The sequence below is a fragment of the Scardinius erythrophthalmus genome (genome assembly GCF_964197995.2).
Source record: "Scardinius erythrophthalmus genome assembly, chromosome: 16".
Lineage (NCBI taxonomy): Eukaryota > Metazoa > Chordata > Actinopteri > Cypriniformes > Leuciscidae > Scardinius > Scardinius erythrophthalmus.
Window position 1 is genome coordinate 13,395,002 of NC_138236.1, and position 18,936 is coordinate 13,413,937.

Here is an 18,936-nt window from a genome sequence, read left to right on the forward strand (position 1 = left end):
TTTATGATCCGTAATGTGGATTGCATATGTTAGCATTAAGTGATGGGTTACCAGCAAGTGTAAGACAATAAAATAGGCTTTTAATAGTAACACTTTGTACGCACCTGCTTGTCACTCTTATAGTAATCATCATATAAATGCACAAAAACTTCCTAAGATGGTGTTACTTTTTGATGTTCATGTAAAAAAAAGACCTAATTTCTGCAAGTCTTAATAAAGGGAAAATTAAAGGGAAAATTAAAAATTCTGCCATCATTTACTTACACTTGTGTCATACTAAACCCATAAGACTTTGGTTAATCTTCAAAACAGTTAAGACATTTTAATGAGACCTGAGAGGATTTTGTCAGTCCACTGAAAGTCTAAACTGCTTAGACTATAGTCTTATAAGTTAGCAAGGCGGTCAAATTTTTGTTTTTTAAGTCAGTTTCATAAAAAGGTAGATTGGTCTAATCTGAGTCTGAAATGTAAGACTGATCAAAATTTGATAATTGCTAGTTGGTCAGACTAGTTCTTAAATTGGCAAACCATGAATTCATATGAATAGAGCAGTCTTGTGAAGAGATGTAATTGCTTGATATGATAAACAGATTTATTTTGTTAATTCACAAGTTTTTACATCAATGAATGATACATTTGAAGGTTCAGACCATCATTAGGAACTTGCTCTGCATCTCATGCACTCACCCACAAGCAGACAAATCCACACATGCACATAGTCGCTCTCTAAAGTTTGACCTTTAGGACAAGCTTGCTCTGTAGCGGAGACCTGAGATTTGTACTTGCACCAGTTGATCTTGACTCTGTTTACTGTAGTGGTTTGAGTGTCACTGTCAGCCCTATACATGGGGTTCAAGTCATGATTGAAATACATTTCTTCTGATCCATGAGGACAATATTCGTGAGCTATTTGAACACAGACAACAAGATTCAAGAATTTTTACCACACCAAAAGCCGTACAGTGAAATTATGCCCTATCTGACATTGCTGTTTGAAACTCCAGACACCCTTCCCCCAAGCATGGACCAATGTCCACCCCAAAATGGTAAAGGTTCTCCCAACGTTAATGGATAAAACAAAGGACATCATTTGTAGGTCAAGTCTTGTCTGAGCCCTCTCCTCAGCCTCTGTCAACCAATCCAATACAGCCCTAAGGAAAATAACCAAAGCTCTGCATTTGGACTGAGGTTGGAAGGTCTATTTGCCTCTCCGTCAAGCATCGATTTATTCTACTCTCCAATTTATTTCTCCTCCTCGTTCCTGCGATCCATAAGGCTCCTGCCTCTGGGGGAAGAACCAGAGGAGAGACGGCGAACAGACCCCCCCACCCCAACACATTCAAAACCTGATATACAGCCTTCCACAACATACACCGATATGTGCCTAAACTTTGCAGAGAAAACATCCTTGAAAGCATCTGATATAGGGTATGTCTAATGTTACACTGCATCATAAATTACAACACGGTACACGTTTTTTTACTGATATATATATATTGATAAAATGTTGCCAATATTACAGAACCATCAAGGGATTTCCTTGATCCTCATAATGCAATGCCAATCAACATAAATCATGCATGCCAGTTATGCTGAAGAAAACAATCAATAAAAATTCAGAGACACGGCTTGGAATGTAGTCCACATGCTCCAATATGTTGTGTGGTCTTGCATATTTGCAAGATGATCAGAGTTTGAATCCACCAGGGGTTATTTCCCCATTCCATTTCCCCCTTTTCTCCTTATGGTTTTCTGTCACATCTCATCAGTCCTGTCAATAGAAGTGACAGAAATTAATAAAATAAAATATAGAAATAGGTTCACTACTATTCAAAAGTTTGGGATTTGTAAGATTTCGTTGAGCAGAAGACATTTTATGCTAAGGCTGCGTTTATTTTGATCAAATATTACAAATTAGTAGCCATTACTCCAGTCTTCAGTATCACAAAATCCTTCATAAATCATTCTAATTTGGTGCTCAAGAAACATTTATTATTATATCAGGTCATACTTAGGAGGGAGAGGTTATTATGTGAGTATAGGAGACCATACATCTGAGTGGACATCCATGACATGCGGAGTCCCTCAAGGCTCAATTCTTGCGGCACTCCTATTCAACCTGTATATGCTCGCAATGAGCTAAATGAGAAAGAACCAAATTGCTTACCACAGCTATGCAGACGACACACAGCTCTACTTAGCCCTATCGCCTAACGATTACAGCCCCATTGACTCCCTGTGCCAATGCATCGATGAAGTCAACAGTTGGATGTGCCAAAACTTTCTGCAGTTAAACAAAGACAAAACTGAAGTCATTGCGTTTGGAAACAAAGATGAAGTTCTCAAGGTGAATGCATACCTTCACTCTAGGGGTCAAACAACTAAAAATCAAGTTAGGAATCTTGGTGTGTCTCTAGAGTCTAAGAGACCTTAGTTTCAAGGTTTTTTTTAGAATCAGCATACTATCATCTGAAAAATATTGCAAGAATTAGATGCTTTGTTTCCAGTCAAGACTTAGAGAAACTTGTTCATGCTTTCATCACCAGCAGGGTGAATTATTGCAGCTCATACAGAACGCTGCTGCCAAGATTCTGAGCGGAACCAGAAAATATGAACATATCACACCAGTCCTCAGGTCTTTGCACTGGCTCCCAGTTACATATAGGATTGATTTTAAAGTATTATTACTGCTATATAAATCATTCAATGGCTTAGGACCTCAATACATTGCAGATATGCTCACTGAATATAAACCTAACAGAACACTCAGATCATTAGGATCACATCAGCTAGAAATACCAAGGGTTCACTCTAAGCATGGCGAGTCCGCTTTTAGCTATTATGCCAGCGGCAGCTGGAACCAGCTTCCAGAATAGATCAGATGTGCTCCTACAGTAGTCACATTCAAATCCAGACTCAAAACACTTCTGTTTAGCTGTGCATTAACTGAATGAGCACTGTGCCACTGTTCGTCCGACTGTTTGTAATGTATTTTATTTTTTATTCTAAACTGTTTTAATTGTTCTTATTTCTTTTGATTATTTAAATTTCTTCTACGTAAAGCACTTTGAATTACCAGTGTATGAAATGTGCTATATAAATAAACTTGCCTTGCCTTAGTATCAATGTTGAAAACCGTTGTGCTGATTAATATTTTTTGGAAAACATTCCAAATTTTTCAGAATTCTTTGATGAATAGAAATTAAAAAAAAAGTCAAGTCACCTTTATTTATATAGCGCTTTATACAATACAGATTGTTTCAAAGCAGCTTTACAGTGATAACAGGAAAATTATGCATTTCAGCTGTTGCTCAGCTGAAGTCAAGCCAATTAGTTCATTTCATCTATGAAGGAGTTCTGCAAAAAATTATGCCATTGTTCATCTCAGTTCAGTTCTCATACAACAACGTCAGTACAGTCAGATCAATAATATTGTTGAATATTAAGTGCCCCTAACTAAGCAAGCCAGAGTGGACAGTGGCAAGGAACCCAAACTCTATCAGGTGACAGACAAGAGAAAAAAAACTTGGGAGAAATCAGGCTCAGTTCTCCTCTGGCCGATGAACGAACACGGTGTGATTATGATTCAGGCTGCATCAGTAGCATTCAAATATTCATCCAGTTCTTTCTGCTTGAAGATCGGATTCATCACGCCAGCATGGAGATGAAGCCGGACATAAGGTCTGTGTGGAGGACCTGTCTGGCTCTTGTGGTCTTTTCTGAGGATCTGTGCCAATGGGTGTCATGTCGATGAGGCCTTCAAAGGGGATTCTCTAGTAGACACTCTTCTCTGCTGACGTTCAGGGCTGTGTTTTGGTCGTGTCAAGGTGCAGGTAATTTATACCTAATTTATGCAGCCTAACAATCATTTAACTGATATGAATAATATAAATTGATAATGTGTTATGTGTATGCCAGATTAAAGAGTGTATTTAGTCTAGATTTAAACTGACAGAGTGTGTCTGCTACCCAAACAAGGCTAGGAAGACTATTCCAGAGTTTGGGTGCTAAATAGGAAAAGGATCTACCGCCTGCAGTTGATTTTGATATTCTAGGTATCAAAATACATGAAGGACTATAATGTGTTAAGGGCAAAGTTTAATAGGGAGCCAATACAGTGTTGACAGAACTGGGCTAATGTGGCCATACTTCCTGGTTCTAGTAAGAACTCGAGCTGCTGCATTTCAGACCAGCTGGAGTTTGTTTATTAAGCGTGCAGGGCAACCACCCAGGAGAGCATTGCAATAATCTAGCTTTGAGGTCATGAACGTATGCAGAGAACTAACTTTTCTGCATTTGTCATTGAAAAATATATATTTAATATGGAAAAATGTGGTTTTACAGATGCTAGAAATGTGGCTTTCAAATGAAAGATTGGTATCAAAGAGCACATCCAGGTTCCTAACTGATGACGAAGACTTGACAGAGTAGCCATCAAGTGTTAGACAGTATTCTATTACGTGAGGTTTTTGGTCCAGTAATTAGAATCTTTGTTTTTTCAGAATTAACTTGTAGGAAATTACTAGTCATCCGATTTTTTGTATCAACTATGCATTTCTTTAATTTGGTAAATTGGTATGTTTCGCCAGGGAGCAAAGAAATATAAAGCTGAGTATCATCAGCGTAACAGTGAAAACTAATGCCATGCTTCCTAATGATATATCCCAATGGTAGCATTTACAGCATGAAAAGCAACGGTCCTAGTACTGAGCCTTGCAGTATTCTATTCTGAACTTGTGATCGTTATGACACCTCTTAATTTATTGCTACAAATTGGTAAGTATAAGTATGATTTGAACCATGCCAATGCAATTCCACTAATGCCAACACAATTTTTGAGTCTATAAAAAAGAACGTAGTGGTCAATAATATCAAATGTAGCACTAAGATCCAGTAACACTAATAGAGAGATACAACCACGATCGGATGATAAGAGCAAATCATTTGTAACTCTAATGAGATACCATAGTCGCAGATACTATTTCTTTCTAAAAAGGAACACAGTTGTGCATTTTCTAGTATTTTTTACAGAAAAGGTATATTAGAGATCGGTCTATAATTATGACCGCCGCTAGCGTAGCTAGCGAAAGCGGTCATATAGGGATTGTCAAAGTTTTTTTTTTTCTTTTTTTCGTCACCTTACTGAATTTTTCGTCAACGATACCAGGGACACCGAAGCACCGGGGAACATGAAATTTGGTGGGCATGTAGCCCCACTAGACTTCTACGGAAAAATTTCGTTTGGTCCCCGGGGGCCACTCCCCCCCCCGCGCTGGGCCCCCCCAAACCCCAAAAAATGCAGTTTTTCCTAAATAACTACCTGAACCGTGGCACCGAGGATGAAGAAATTTTTATGGTATGTTGGTCTACTAGACTTTTACGGAAAAATTTCGTTTGGTCCCCGGGGGCCACTTCCCCCCCGCGCGCTGGGGCCCCCGTAAATTTTTCGTCAACGATACCAGGGACACCGAAGCACCGGGGAACATGAAATTTGGTGGGCATGTAGCCCCACTAGACTTCTAAGGAAAAATTTCGTTTGGTCCCCGGGGGCCCTTCCCCCCCCGCGCTGGGCCCCCCCAAACCCCAAAAAATGCAGTTTTTCCTAAATAACTACCTGAACCGTGGCACCGAGGATGAAGAAATTTTTATGGTATGTTGGTCTACTAGACTTTTACGGAAAAATTTCATTTGGTCCCCGGGGGCCACTTCCCCCCTCCGCGCTGGGGCCCCCGTAAATTTTTCGTCAACGATACCAGGGACACCGAAACACCGGGGAACATGAAATTTGGTGGGCATGTAGCCCCACTAGACTTCTAAGGAAAAATTTCGTTTGGTCCCCGGGGGCCACTCCCCCCCCGCGCTGGACCCCCCCAAACCCAAAAAAATGCAGTTTTTCCTAAATAACTACCTGAACCGTGGCACCGAGGATGAAGAAATTTTTTTGGTATGTTGGTCTACTAGACTTTTACGGAAAAATTTCGTTTGGTCCCCGGGGGCCACTTCCCCCCCCCCGCGCTGGGGCCCCCGTAAATTTTTCGTCAACGATACCAGGGACACCGAAGCACCGGGGAACATGAAATTTGGTGGGCATGTAGCCCCACTAGACTTCTAAGGAAAAATTTCGTTTGGTCCCCGGGGGCCCTTCCCCCCCCGCGCCGGGCCCCCCCAAACCCAAAAAAATGCAGTTTTTCCTAAATAACTACCTGAACCGTGGCACAGAGGATGAAGACATTTTTATGGTATGTTGGTCTACTAGACTTTTACGGAAAAATTTCGTTTGGTCCCCGGGGGCCACTTCCCCCCCCCCCCCGCGCTGGGGCCCCCTTAAATTTTTCGTCAACGATACCAGGGACACCGAAGCACCGGGGAACATGAAATTTGGTGGGCATGTAGCCCCACTAGACTTCTAAGGAAAAATTTCGTTTGGTCCCCGGGGGCCACTCCCCCCCCACGCTGGGCCCCCCCAAACCCCAAAAAATGCAGTTTTTCCTAAATAACTACCTGAACCGTGGCACCGAGGATGAAGAAATTTTTATGGTATGTTGGTCTACTAGACTTTTACGGAAAAATTTCATTTGGTCCCCGGGGGCCACTCCCCCCCCCCCCCCTGCGCTGGGGCCCCCGTAAATTTTTCGTCAACGATACCAGGGACACCGAAGCACCGGGGGAACATGAAATTTGGTGGGCATGTAGCCCCACTAGACTTCTAAGGAAAAATTTCGTTTGGTCCCCGGGGGCCACTCCCCCCCCCCCCCGCGCTGGGGCCCCCGTAAATTTTTCGTCAATGATTCCAGGGACACCGAAGCACCGGGGAACATGAAATTTGGTGGGCATGTAGCCCCACTAGACTTCTACGGAAAAATTTCGTTTGGTCCCCGGGGGCCACTCCCCCCCCCGCGCTGGGCCCCCCCAAAACCAAAAAAATGCAGTTTTTCCTAAATAACTACCTGAACCGTGGCACAGAGGATAAAGAAATTTTTATGGTATGTTGCTCTTAAGGGCCCACATCAACCTAGCCCATAATCACTCATTTGTGATTTGCGCCCCTCCCATAAAAAATTAAAATGCAATATTATTCTGCTTTAATCGCCCCTATCTTCAGTGGAGATGTTCAGAACTGCACCATATTTCATGTGTATGATTAACTTGACATCCTCTGGGGGTATCCTCTGCTAAGTTTTGTAGAATTTCATCCATGGGGGGGTATAAAATAAATTCATTTATGTGCACATTTAGTGACTGTACACTCATCGGCCTGTAGATGGTGCTCTTGAGCGAAGGGTTGCTGGTTTAGGATGATACTGTCACACACACACATGCAGGAATACAAACAAACGCAAGCATGCACACACACTGACATCCACACGCACAGACACACACCCATACACACACATACAAATCCACATGCACAGACACACACACACAAACAAACACACACGCGCACACATACATACACGCACAGACACACACACACACACACACACACACACACACACACACACACACACACACACACACACACACACACACACACACACACACACACACACACACACACACACACACACACACAGACACACACATACACAAACACACACACATACACACACACACACAGACAGACATGCACATACTATTACTTTTTTTAGGTATATACATAAACACGCAATACAGCCAAATTACTCGACGTCATTTATTTTTGTGGAAAGCCAGTGCAGGCCTGAGCGGCGGTCATATTTTGTACCGCAATGCGGTACATCTAGTTAACGAATTCTTTGGGATCAAGTTGTGTTTTTTTAATAACAGGTTTAATAACAGTCAGCTTAAAAGTTTTTGGTACATATCCTAATGAGAATGGTGAATTAATATTAATAACAGGATCTATAACTTCTGGAAGCTTAGTAGGTGTGATGTCTAACATACATGTTCATTTTGACGATTTAAGAAGTTTAGAACATTCTTACTCTCCTATAGCAAAGAATGAATGGAATTGTTCCCAAGGGGGTCTATAGCATGACGTATGATGCGATACTGTAGTAGACGGTTACATGGTTATAATTTTCTCATAATAGTAATAGTAATAATAGTATCAATCCTGCAAGTAAAGAAATGCATAATGTAAAAAAAGTCATAAATAATTAATTACTGCTGTGCTGTTTGGAAATGTCTGAAGTTGAAGTTTTATTTCTTTATTTTTTATAAAATATATTTATATAAAATGATTATATTTATTTATAATATTAATTTATTATGTCAGCCTTGGCTAAATGGAGTATACACAAGACCAGACAATGATCTGAGATGTCATCGCTCTGCTGCAGAATTTCAATGCCATCAACATCGATTCCATGAGACAATATTAGATCTAAAGTATGATAACGACAATGAGTGGGTTCTGACACGTGTTGTCTAACTCCAATAGAGTTTAGAATGTATGTAAATGCCAATCCCAATGCGTCTTTTTCATTACCTACATGTATATTAAATCAATTTAGTTTGCATCCTTGCTGAATAAATGTTTTTATATACTGACCCCAAATTTTTGAACGGTATATTAGCAGATCTAAAAATACATCTAGCTATGGCTAATACAAACTAAGCCATTACTCTAAATTACAATAAAAGAGGAGTGGCATGGAGTATTTTAGTTGTTTATTGCTATCAATATGAGAAGCATTTTGATCATACATGATTTTAGCTACTGCTATAGGCCAAAAGATTCCAATGTGTGCTGTATTCATTACCCAACAAGAAATCTGATTTATTCTGGCCAATCTATTTTTGCAAAGAACAGTCCTGATGTTCAGATCTAAAAACAAGCAGCTCTCATTCCTGCAACAATCCTTCACAAAAGAGTCCTGAGAGAGGCCTGACATGTTCCTATACCTGAGATCGATCAATGCCGATCTGTGCAGGGGAAATTGAAATCTATAGGAAATTAGATGGTTTCAATGATTTATTGGAATACTAAATCACTCAGTGCAATCCAGGCTGTCGTAGTGTACCTTCAATGCTACTTTGAGGCTGCTGGGATGTCGTCAGCGCAAACCTTCTAATATCATGAGCCAGTCAGATGTATGCCGAGAAATTGTTTCTCATGACCTTGAGAGTTAAAGTCACCAACCCCACTCTGAAAGAGTGACACAAAGTGAAAATACTGAGAAATTCTAAGTGCACACCCCCCCCCCCAAAAAAAAAATGAGACTAAGACAAGAAAAGGAAAGGAGAGATTGCAAAATGAGGCCTAAAACTTGGAAAAGGAGGGCACAATTCCATCCTCACTTGCTTTGTCCACATTTAATTGCTTTTTTTTATAAGACGTGAAGGGAAAAATAACAAGACAACAAACCCCCCCTCCAAACATAGCAGCGACAGCAGCTAATGGAGGGGGTGTAATTGTGAATGGAGGCATTCATCTGGAGATGCGGCTGGTAAATTGCTGCAGACAATGCATAGTGCAAGGATGCTCAGATCGCCGGCGTTTAGAGACGCTGGGGTAATTGCCCCTCCGCAGAGATGGAGGGAAATGAGCAGGAGAGAAAGGAGGAGATGGCGAGAGAGGGAAGGTGAAGAAAAGTGGATATCAGAGATGGGGCTGGCGAGGACGAGTCTAGAGACTGAAAAGGAGAGTGTGGAAGGAGAGGAAGAGGAAAGCGAGTGTGTGTTTACATGGAGAGAAGATGATGTGGGGGAGGGTGAAGACTGCGGTGAAATAGGTTCTCAGTACTGCACTTTGCAAAAGAAATAGCCTTCAACTCAAAGAAAATGGTATGAAGGCAACACTGTGTACTCAAGCGCAAAATGTCCTCAGATGCACACTACACTGAGAACTATATCAGAAGTCTAGACATTAACATTTAAAGAAAACATCCAAGGTCACAAACACAGGAAGAAAGCATGTAGTCACACGCAAACAGACGCACACAGCAAGGGATGAAAAGAAGAAAACAATAACAAGCATTCACAGACAAAACACATCTGTCAACAGAACAGCATCCTCACTAGAGAGAAACATCAGGGAGTAACAATTCAATTAAACACATCATCCTGGTTAAATTATGGCTACATAATCACTGCAATTCACCATTGCCTAGAATTACAAATTCACAACACAATGGGCTGAAACGCAGCAAGATAGACAGGACCATTGATAGCTTTGGCAGAAACGAGATGGTGTGTTTTGATACACCGAGCCGCTTGCAGCTAGTAAAGTCTGAGTTTTGAACTTCTAAAGTTATATTTTCATCATAAACTGGCACTAAATGCCTCTATCTGCATTTAATTAGCCAATATATAGACCTTATGCACCAGAGAAACAAGGGCGCCGCCATCTTTGGAAAATTGTCTTTTAACTTCCGTTTTGCGGTCGCTCTGTATATTTATATGGCATTTCTGTCCAGGAGTAATTAGCTTTTTAAGTGGATTTACTTAATGTAAAGTTAACGAAAGTTATCATGAGGACTGTAATGTTTAAAGCAGATGACTTAACAAATGTAAATCGACCGGGAAGATTTTAAAACGAGCCGTTCATTAATAAACACGCAAAACGCTGTGAAAATACAGACCGGAAGTCAAAAGACAATGAGCGCAGCGCTGAAAAGGGGCGGAGCTACATAAGGTCTATAGAGCTGTTCTGTTTGTAGGCCTAAAATGTGGAATGGAATTAGCATTTTCAAGCCATGGCTTCCCTTGGGAAATCCCTTAGGAAAAATATAGGGTTTTAAAAATGGTGGTTTTGGATTTATGAGTACATGAAGGTCTGTGGTTATCATTATTTGAAGAGATATTCAAAATTTTGTCCTACAACATAAACACACAAGTTGCTGAACAAGGATGTAGTCTACTGTTGAAAAGTTTGGCGACAGTAAGATTTATTTAAAAGAAAAGAATTCTTTCATTCGGATAAATCAAATAAACAAAGCCTTTTTGAGCATTAGAGATTTTTTGACTGAATGACTTTGAATGACAGTGTACTTTGTAAAACAAAGCAAGATGATGTTTAACTATTCATAAATCCAAACCAGCAGCAATATATATACCTCAGAGCCACAGACATTGCACTTAGCACATTATGCTTTTACATATCAAGCAGCAAGTCTGACTTGTGATTTTTCCTGACCCCTGTCCCCCATTATTTCCTGTCCACACTATTCTACTCCACTCAACTATAAAATATAATGAAAGGAAATGAATGTTGAAGATGAAAGACTATTTAAAAACTGTTAAAAGCAAAAGATGGCTTTTTGTTTTACCTTTTTGTGTAGAACTGACAGAAAGTTTTCAGAACTACAACATTTGTTTGATTTTTGTGTCATGTTAATGCTTTAAAACAACTGTTTATAATGGTACATTTAAATTTGAATGATTTTACTAGTGTTGTTGGGCTTGATGTGCACGTGCTGTATACTGGCTATTTTAAAACAATTAAAAAAATAGTTAATCCAGTCAGATTTCTCTTAATTAAACTGAACCTATCAGAAGAAAATAAGAGGGTAATAAACCTAATTATTTATTTCAAAAGGTCTTGTGTGTGTATGTGTGTGCTTAGAACAGTTGGCAGATGGACAAGCGGTGTGAACTGTGCTAATGCTCTGCTGAGTGTCCGTGTCTCAATCCTAAATACCGTCCCCTCCTCGGCATTGTGGTTAACAAGAAGGTAGTTGGCGCGGCACGGCCGACACACACCGCTGACACGAGACGGCCGGGGTCAGCAGGGGTCACGCAGTAATTACACATATAACTCCCTCTGTGAGCAGCAGGCCGGCTGAGCTTACAGCCACTGGTTACTGTGACACACACACTCTCACGCAGAGCGCCATATAGTGCTGAAACACGCTGGGAGTGGCCAGTGCTCACACAGTGAGAAAGTGATTACAAGGCAGGAGGAGACAACAAAGCGAGCGGAGACGAAGAGGTGCTGAAAAGCGTGATTATTAGCAGTACACATCGGCAGGGTGGAGGTCTGTGTGACTCTGCCGGTCCCAAACAAGCTCTCGAAAACAAACCTGAAGCCTCTTTAACCTGAAGATTTCTTCTTGTTTGTGCTGCCTCCTCTGTGTGGTCTTGCTCACAGGCCGTTATTGTCACCTTGTTATCTGCAACCTGTAAAGAAAACACACCAAAAAATACCATGTCTGTAATTTCCTGACCACACATCATGCATTCCTCAGGATTCTAACCCATGACATTAGCGTTGGTAGTGCCATGCTCTACTGTTAGAGTTGAAAATTTTCAGTTTCAAAATACTAGTGGATTGATAGTTTTACATGCAATATTGCTGAAGCAACAATACACATACAGTACGTACAGACACAAAACATTTAAAAATTGGAAAGATTTCTTAACAATAATAAAAATACATTTATTTTTACTCTTGAAATGTTTACAACTATAATAATACAATATGCACTATAAGGTAAAATGCAATAAAAATCAACTCAGCAAAACATGAATAGGCATACTACTCTTTTCTACAGACAGTGAATGAACTACTGAGCACTAGCGACGCCACTGGCTATGTCATGGGTTTGAGTCCCCGGTAATGTATTGATTGATCAAATGTACAGTATACCTTGAATGAAATGTAATTCGCATTAGATAGAAGCTTCTGCCAATTGCCAAATGCATAAACGTAAATGTAAGTAGGATATGTTCCTGGATCAACATGCTTGATTAATATTCCTCTGACTTTATTGGTAGTTAATGATTAGGTGTGAGTTAAGGTTAGGACTGTGTTTGAGCATTCCCGCTGCTCCAGCACCAACAGAACATGTTGATTCAGGAACTTGTATTTCTTGGCAAAATCATTGCCACCAGATGGGTAAAACTGTGGGAGGTGTAGTGGTTAATGACAAGCCCTGGTAACCCAAAAAGTAGCAGGTTTGATTCCCGCAAAGAGCAGACAATGTGCTATCACCATTGTGCCACTGAGCACAGCACTTAACCCCGGGTTGCCCCAGCAGGACTATTCCGGACATGAATGCAGCTACTGTAAGTGGCCTTGGATATTAGCATCTTCTAAATGAACAGAAGAGTTGTATTTTATAATATTTTAATATAACAAGGCAACAGGATGCTTCATATTTCTGCAGAGCAGAACACTTGAAGATGCTTGTAATACAAGAGTATCACCGAATGTTTTAAGAAGGATCAGGTCAGAAGATCCCACAGCTGAGCACAGTATTGATTTGTTGTGGGTAAATAAACCACTGGACACCACTGGTGGATCAATAACCTTTCTAACCTAACCAAGAGAGAAGCGTTACATACAGCAATGCTGTTCACTTCCTTTAGCATTTAGTGTTAAAATGCTGTTAAAATGTAGTTATATTTTAATAATTTTAAAAGCTTTTTGAAATGTTTTTGAAATTTTTATGCTAGCCATGACGACACTTTTTTGAAACAGTAAAAACAGTAATATTTTGAAATTTTATTACAATTTAAAATAACTGTTTACTATTTGAATATATTTAAAAATGTAATTTAGTACTGTGATGGCAGAACCATTACCAGTCTTCAGTGCCATGATCCTTCCAAAATCATAAGCTGATTTTGTGCTCAAACATTTATTATTATTATGAATGTTGAAAAGAGTTGTGCTACTTTTTGTGTGGAAACCATGATACTTTTTTCTGGATTCTGTGATGAATAGAAATAAAACATATTTTTAAACAATTTCAAGTCTACTGTCACTTTTGATCAAATTAATGCAACCTTGCTAAATAAAAGTATTAATTTATTTTACAGAAAATCTTTCTGAGCCCAAACTTCTGAAAGGTAATGCATACAAACTTGCACCACAAAATCAAAGGCACAGTCCATGAAAAGGGCCCGTTGCAGAATGTAGATATGCAACGACTCTTTGAATTGCTTCTAGGAATGTTTCTCATTCTCAAACATGAAATGTGACATGGAATATGAATTTATCACTCAACATGAGTAATACAATATTACGTCATGGTGGAGCGCTACATCTAAAGGCACTCAGTGAACGACGGAAAACAGTAGCCACAGGGTCTGAAACAGATGAAAGCAAGGGTGTTTATAAATGAGAACGCAGGCATGTTCATGGAGCGAGCGAGAGATTGCGGGAGATGGATGGTGCTACAGCGGGAACGAGCGAGATTAGGAACGGGAGAGATTGGAGGAGATAGATGAGGAGAGCTGTGTGGAGTTCAGACAGAAATGAAAGAGATATCATGAGAGTGGATGAGATGGCAAGGTAGAGGCGGAGAGAAAGAGGATGTATAAGGTGTGATGGTCATACGGTGAGCGGCAGACGAGAAAGGAGGCGGTAGAGGTGGGCCAGCAAGGCTCTTGCTGGGTGTACATATGTAGAGCAGCAGGGGAGCAGTGTTGACGACTATAGCTCTGGCTATACCCCATCTTTCCCTTTCTCCCTCAATCTCATCAGTCACTCTCCGCAGGACCGCGTTCTTTGCTCGTCTTTCTCTCTAGAATGACATATAACAGGCTTTTGCACCCGGACTCCATCACACTTACAATTCATATAAAAAAGAATATATAAAAAAAAAAAACCACAACATCCCTAAATTCATTAGCTATGCAAATACATGCAAATATATGCACCTCTACAAATCCACTTTGGGCCAGTGTGTGCTTTCCCGGAAGTCATGTATGTGAGTGAGGGGGAATTCTCTTCGCTATACCGGAGATCATGTGGGTATTCCCTCCCTCCGCATGGGAGATGATGCTCATGTGACGGTGACAGTGTTTGTGTGTAAATACGGGTGCTGTCAGTCACAGACGTACCCGTGTGGGCTTTGCGCTTTAGGCTTCACATTATTGAGTCTCACAGACCGGGAACCCTTGGAGTCTACCCAGGATTCTGTGTAAACACAGCGGGATGCTGGAACACTGGCTCAGAGCCCTGTCTCACAGGCAGTTTTGCAGCGGGAGCGGGCCGTTATGGTGAGGTGCTGATGGGGAAGAAAAAGGAGGTTGAAAGTGCATTAAAGATGTATTGTTTCAGACTGGAACTTCATAAAAAAATTGTCTAAAAGGGATAGTTTACCCCAAAATTTATATTCTGTCATCATTCACTCACCCACATGTTGTTTAAAACCCATGTGCAGAATCATTTACCTATATACTATTACAGCTCTCATTTTAATTATAGTAGTTTAGTTCTGAGATTGTCATTTATATTAGTTTGTTTTTTAAATATTTAAATTTAGATTTACATTTTTTTAGTACTCCACCTAGTTGTGAAGGCAACATTTAAATTATCATTAAACAATTTTTCAGATTAAGTTTTTCATGCACCATTTAATTTCAGAATTATTCCAATGGACAAAAACAATTTTAATACATTTTTAGTTAACAGTAACATCACTGTTTATATGACTTTTTACTGTGGAGCACAAAAAGAGAAATTTAAAAATAATGTGCAGGTCACTCTTTTGTTTACAGTTGCAATAAATAAGCTTTCAAACTTATAAAAAGATACAAAGTCAACATAAAAATCCCATGTCTTTTAGGCCAAACAATTGTTTTGTGTGAGGAACAGAACATATTTTATTGAAAAGAGTGACCAATATGTTCTTCAAGAATTTACCCTTTGTCTTCCACAGAAGAAAGTCCGCTATATTTGTTTAGAGCATAAAGTTTATATATTTACCGTATTATTTTGCATAAGTTATGTAAACATTTCACATCATTTGAAGGTAATGTTTTAAAGAATGTAAACTTGTGCCATTTATACGTTTTGATCCAATATAAACGGCAGTTGATGACATCACAACTCGGACCCTCTGTAAGTCATTCAAAACACGCATTTTGGGCTTTGTCTTTATATTTATGTGAGGGGAGCTGGGTCTCAGTCACAAAGGCGACAGTAAATTTTTGGGAAGGGGGTCGGCATGTGCGTGTGTCCATCTTTTTCATCTTCAGACCTCTATTTTCTGTGAACCACCGACCGTTTACTCTCATTTCTCTCCAAATATATATACACGTAAACATTCACATGTACACAAACAGACACACACACACAAACACACAAAATCTCTCTCTATGCAACAGTGACTTTATGTATCATGTGATCCTTATGTCGCCTCCATCTATTGGGTAATAAACAGAAAAACTGAATTTCCATTTGACATTTCACAGCACAGGAGAGAGGAAAGAAAGGACACCGAGTGTGAAAGCGCGCGAGAGATACATTGAAAGAGATACCGTTTTAGACCGTGAGAGAGGGGATCAGGACATAGTGAGACAAAGTGCCACATATGTGTTCTGGCCGAAAATCTTACATTACTACCGCTCCTCACAACAGATTTTGTGGCTGCTTGCAGAAAGCAGAATAATAAAATAAGGCAAGAAATAAAAAAAACCCTGCTTAATCAGACAAGCTTTACAGAGCATCAAGTAAAAAAAAAAAATGCTCATAAAGTGGTAAAAAGGGAATTAATTTTATTTGGGCTGAAATGAAGGGTGGCATTGTAAAACATTGTTATCTGCGGCTTTCCTTGAAAGAAATCTCTCAATGCTAATAATATGGCAGAAAGCAACAGTTACTAATGTAGCATTGGTCAGTAAAGTTTTTAAGGTGGAGCTTAGTGAAGTGTGTGGTGTTGTGTGTGTGTTTCTGTGAGTGTTTAACCTACAAACGAGTGAGTTACAGGCTGTAAAGACACACCACCACAATTTACAAGTGGTTTCCATAGAGACACATCCATTACTCAAAGTCTGATTAAATAACTAATGAATTGGACACAAAAACAGTCCAACACAGACCTCCAGAAGAGAAAGGGCACACACACATTCACACACACACACACACTGACCTCCACATGGTCCTCAGTGTTTCACTGTCAACTATAAGCCTCCTTGCCGATAGTGAAACCCATTCCACCACCTGAAACTTCATTATGCAAAGAAGACTGGGGTTAGTTGTCACAATTTTTACTCCAGAGATATTGTAAAATATATATTTTTTTGTGTGTGAAAATTTGTATGTATTTCAAATTTGTGATGTAAAGTCAGAATTTTCAGCAGCAATTACTCAGTGTAACATGATCCTTCGGAAATCATTTTGATATGCTGATTTGGTGTTCAAGAAACATTTTGATTTTTTTTGTAACATTATTAACGTCACCTACCATTATGTCACCTTTTATCAATTCACTGCATCTTTGCAAAATAAAATAGCAATTAATGAAAAAAAAATTAAAAACCCTTCAGGTTGTTGTATGGGGTGAGTTGTCACAATGGAACCTGCAATTAAACAGCCTTTTATTGGGTTTTAAGCTAAATAACAAACTGAACCAATTATGAAATGCTTATGAATTCACAAAATATTGTTTAGACCAACACATTTTGTAATTATTAAAATTGAACAAATTTCAGATATTTTGAGATATAACCCTTCTTGCAGCAGTCTTTCCTATAACCCATTGAAGACACACATTACAAACTATGCGACTATCTTCTATTGCAGTGCAACCAACCAGCAACTTTAGATCCTATTGAAGCACCAGGCCTGCAAATAACACTCCAAAACTACACCTATAAAATGTACGGCTAGGAAAACAGAGAGAGACAGCAAAGCTAAACTGGTATCAATAATTCAATTGTGTGTTTGTGTTTGTAATTGGACTTGACTGTAGCTTTTCCGATGTGTGCATACAGTCTGATAAGCATCTATTCCGATGTGTCTACAAATAAATCAACATCTTAGCATGTCTGCACTCTCTAAGGTGTGAATATGTACATATGAGAACGAGTGTGCTGAAAGGCCTCCAGACTGATATTCTGCCACATCTAATGGCCCTATATGAAGAGGCAACAAGTCATTTGCAGAGATGATGTTGTCCTTTGACACAATCACTTCCTATTCTGTCCGGCAGAGAGGGGAGGCGTTTGCGGTGGGTAATTGCATTGAGAATTGATTTTAAGCAATGTGCCGTCTCATGGGCTGTAATCAAGCACCATTATTCACTGTTAACTAAAGCGCTCCACGCAGGCCAACACAAAGACATGACTCCTGTTAAACAGCCCAGCTCCCTTTGCACTCTCATTAACACACACACACACAGCTCTCACACAACTCAGGGAGGTAACGTTTGAACAACATACCCACAAATGTACGCCAAGAATATGAAGTGATTAAGCTGAAATCAGGCCTCTCGTGAGCTCTTATCGGCTGGAAATGAATTGGCTCATTTGCTGCATAGCGTGAAAGGAGAATGTTTGTTGTGGCCGTGAGTGGGAGCTTCCTGAACGGATTCCAGATCTGAGTCAACTTTCATCAACAGAACTACAGTATTACAGTGACCTACACTTCTCACCGATCAGAGCTTGAGATCGGCCTGGAGCAGCTTGTTAGCAACCAATCTGTGGTATCTGTCAGGAGTCATTAAGTAGAAAAACACAAGAGACAGGAGTAGCGAACTTCATCCATCTTGTTTACTCTTTCACTTCCGTTCTCACACACATTACGTCAGAACACAACACTTCAAAAGTTCTGACTTCCTTTTCAAAATAGGAGTCCACAATACAGTTCACTTCCGAACACAACGCAATCATATCACAACAGTAAGGTGAAAGGCCTGGGTTCATTCGTCAGCCTAAGAGATGAAGTTGGCACAAAGTTGTCACATTTGCGCTCTTCTGTAATTTTTTTTTACCTGGTGTGCAAGAGAACTTATTGATAAAAGGGTGACAGTCAGATAGGATGCTGTGCCATCAGTGAGTAAAAATATTTCCTTACATTTCACACCAATCTTCTAAACCACCAGCATGGGTTATTAAAAGTTCAGGGTTTCCATCTAGCGGATCTCTCCAGGCCAGTAAATGCGCCTGGGCATCTGATTGAGGGAGAGGAAAGGATTGACAGCAGAAGGAAAAATGGCAGTTAGGAAAATAAATTTTTTTTTTTTTTTTTTTTTTTTACTAATGATGGTGTATGTAAAATCT

The 18,936-nt window shown here is 39.9% G+C and overlaps 1 long non-coding RNA gene across 1 annotated transcript; it reads right to left on the reverse strand.

The window, feature by feature from the left end:
* Positions 1 to 572: 572 nt before the first annotated feature.
* LOC308704333 lies at positions 573 to 18,452 on the reverse strand. Its single transcript, XR_014031793.1, has 6 exons — positions 18,097 to 18,452; positions 16,806 to 16,882; positions 14,773 to 14,939; positions 12,006 to 12,102; positions 2,168 to 2,284; positions 573 to 1,771 (listed from the first exon to the last, which is right to left on the reverse strand). It is a non-coding gene; the product is annotated as an uncharacterized lncRNA (long non-coding RNA).
* Positions 18,453 to 18,936: the final 484 nt, after the last annotated feature.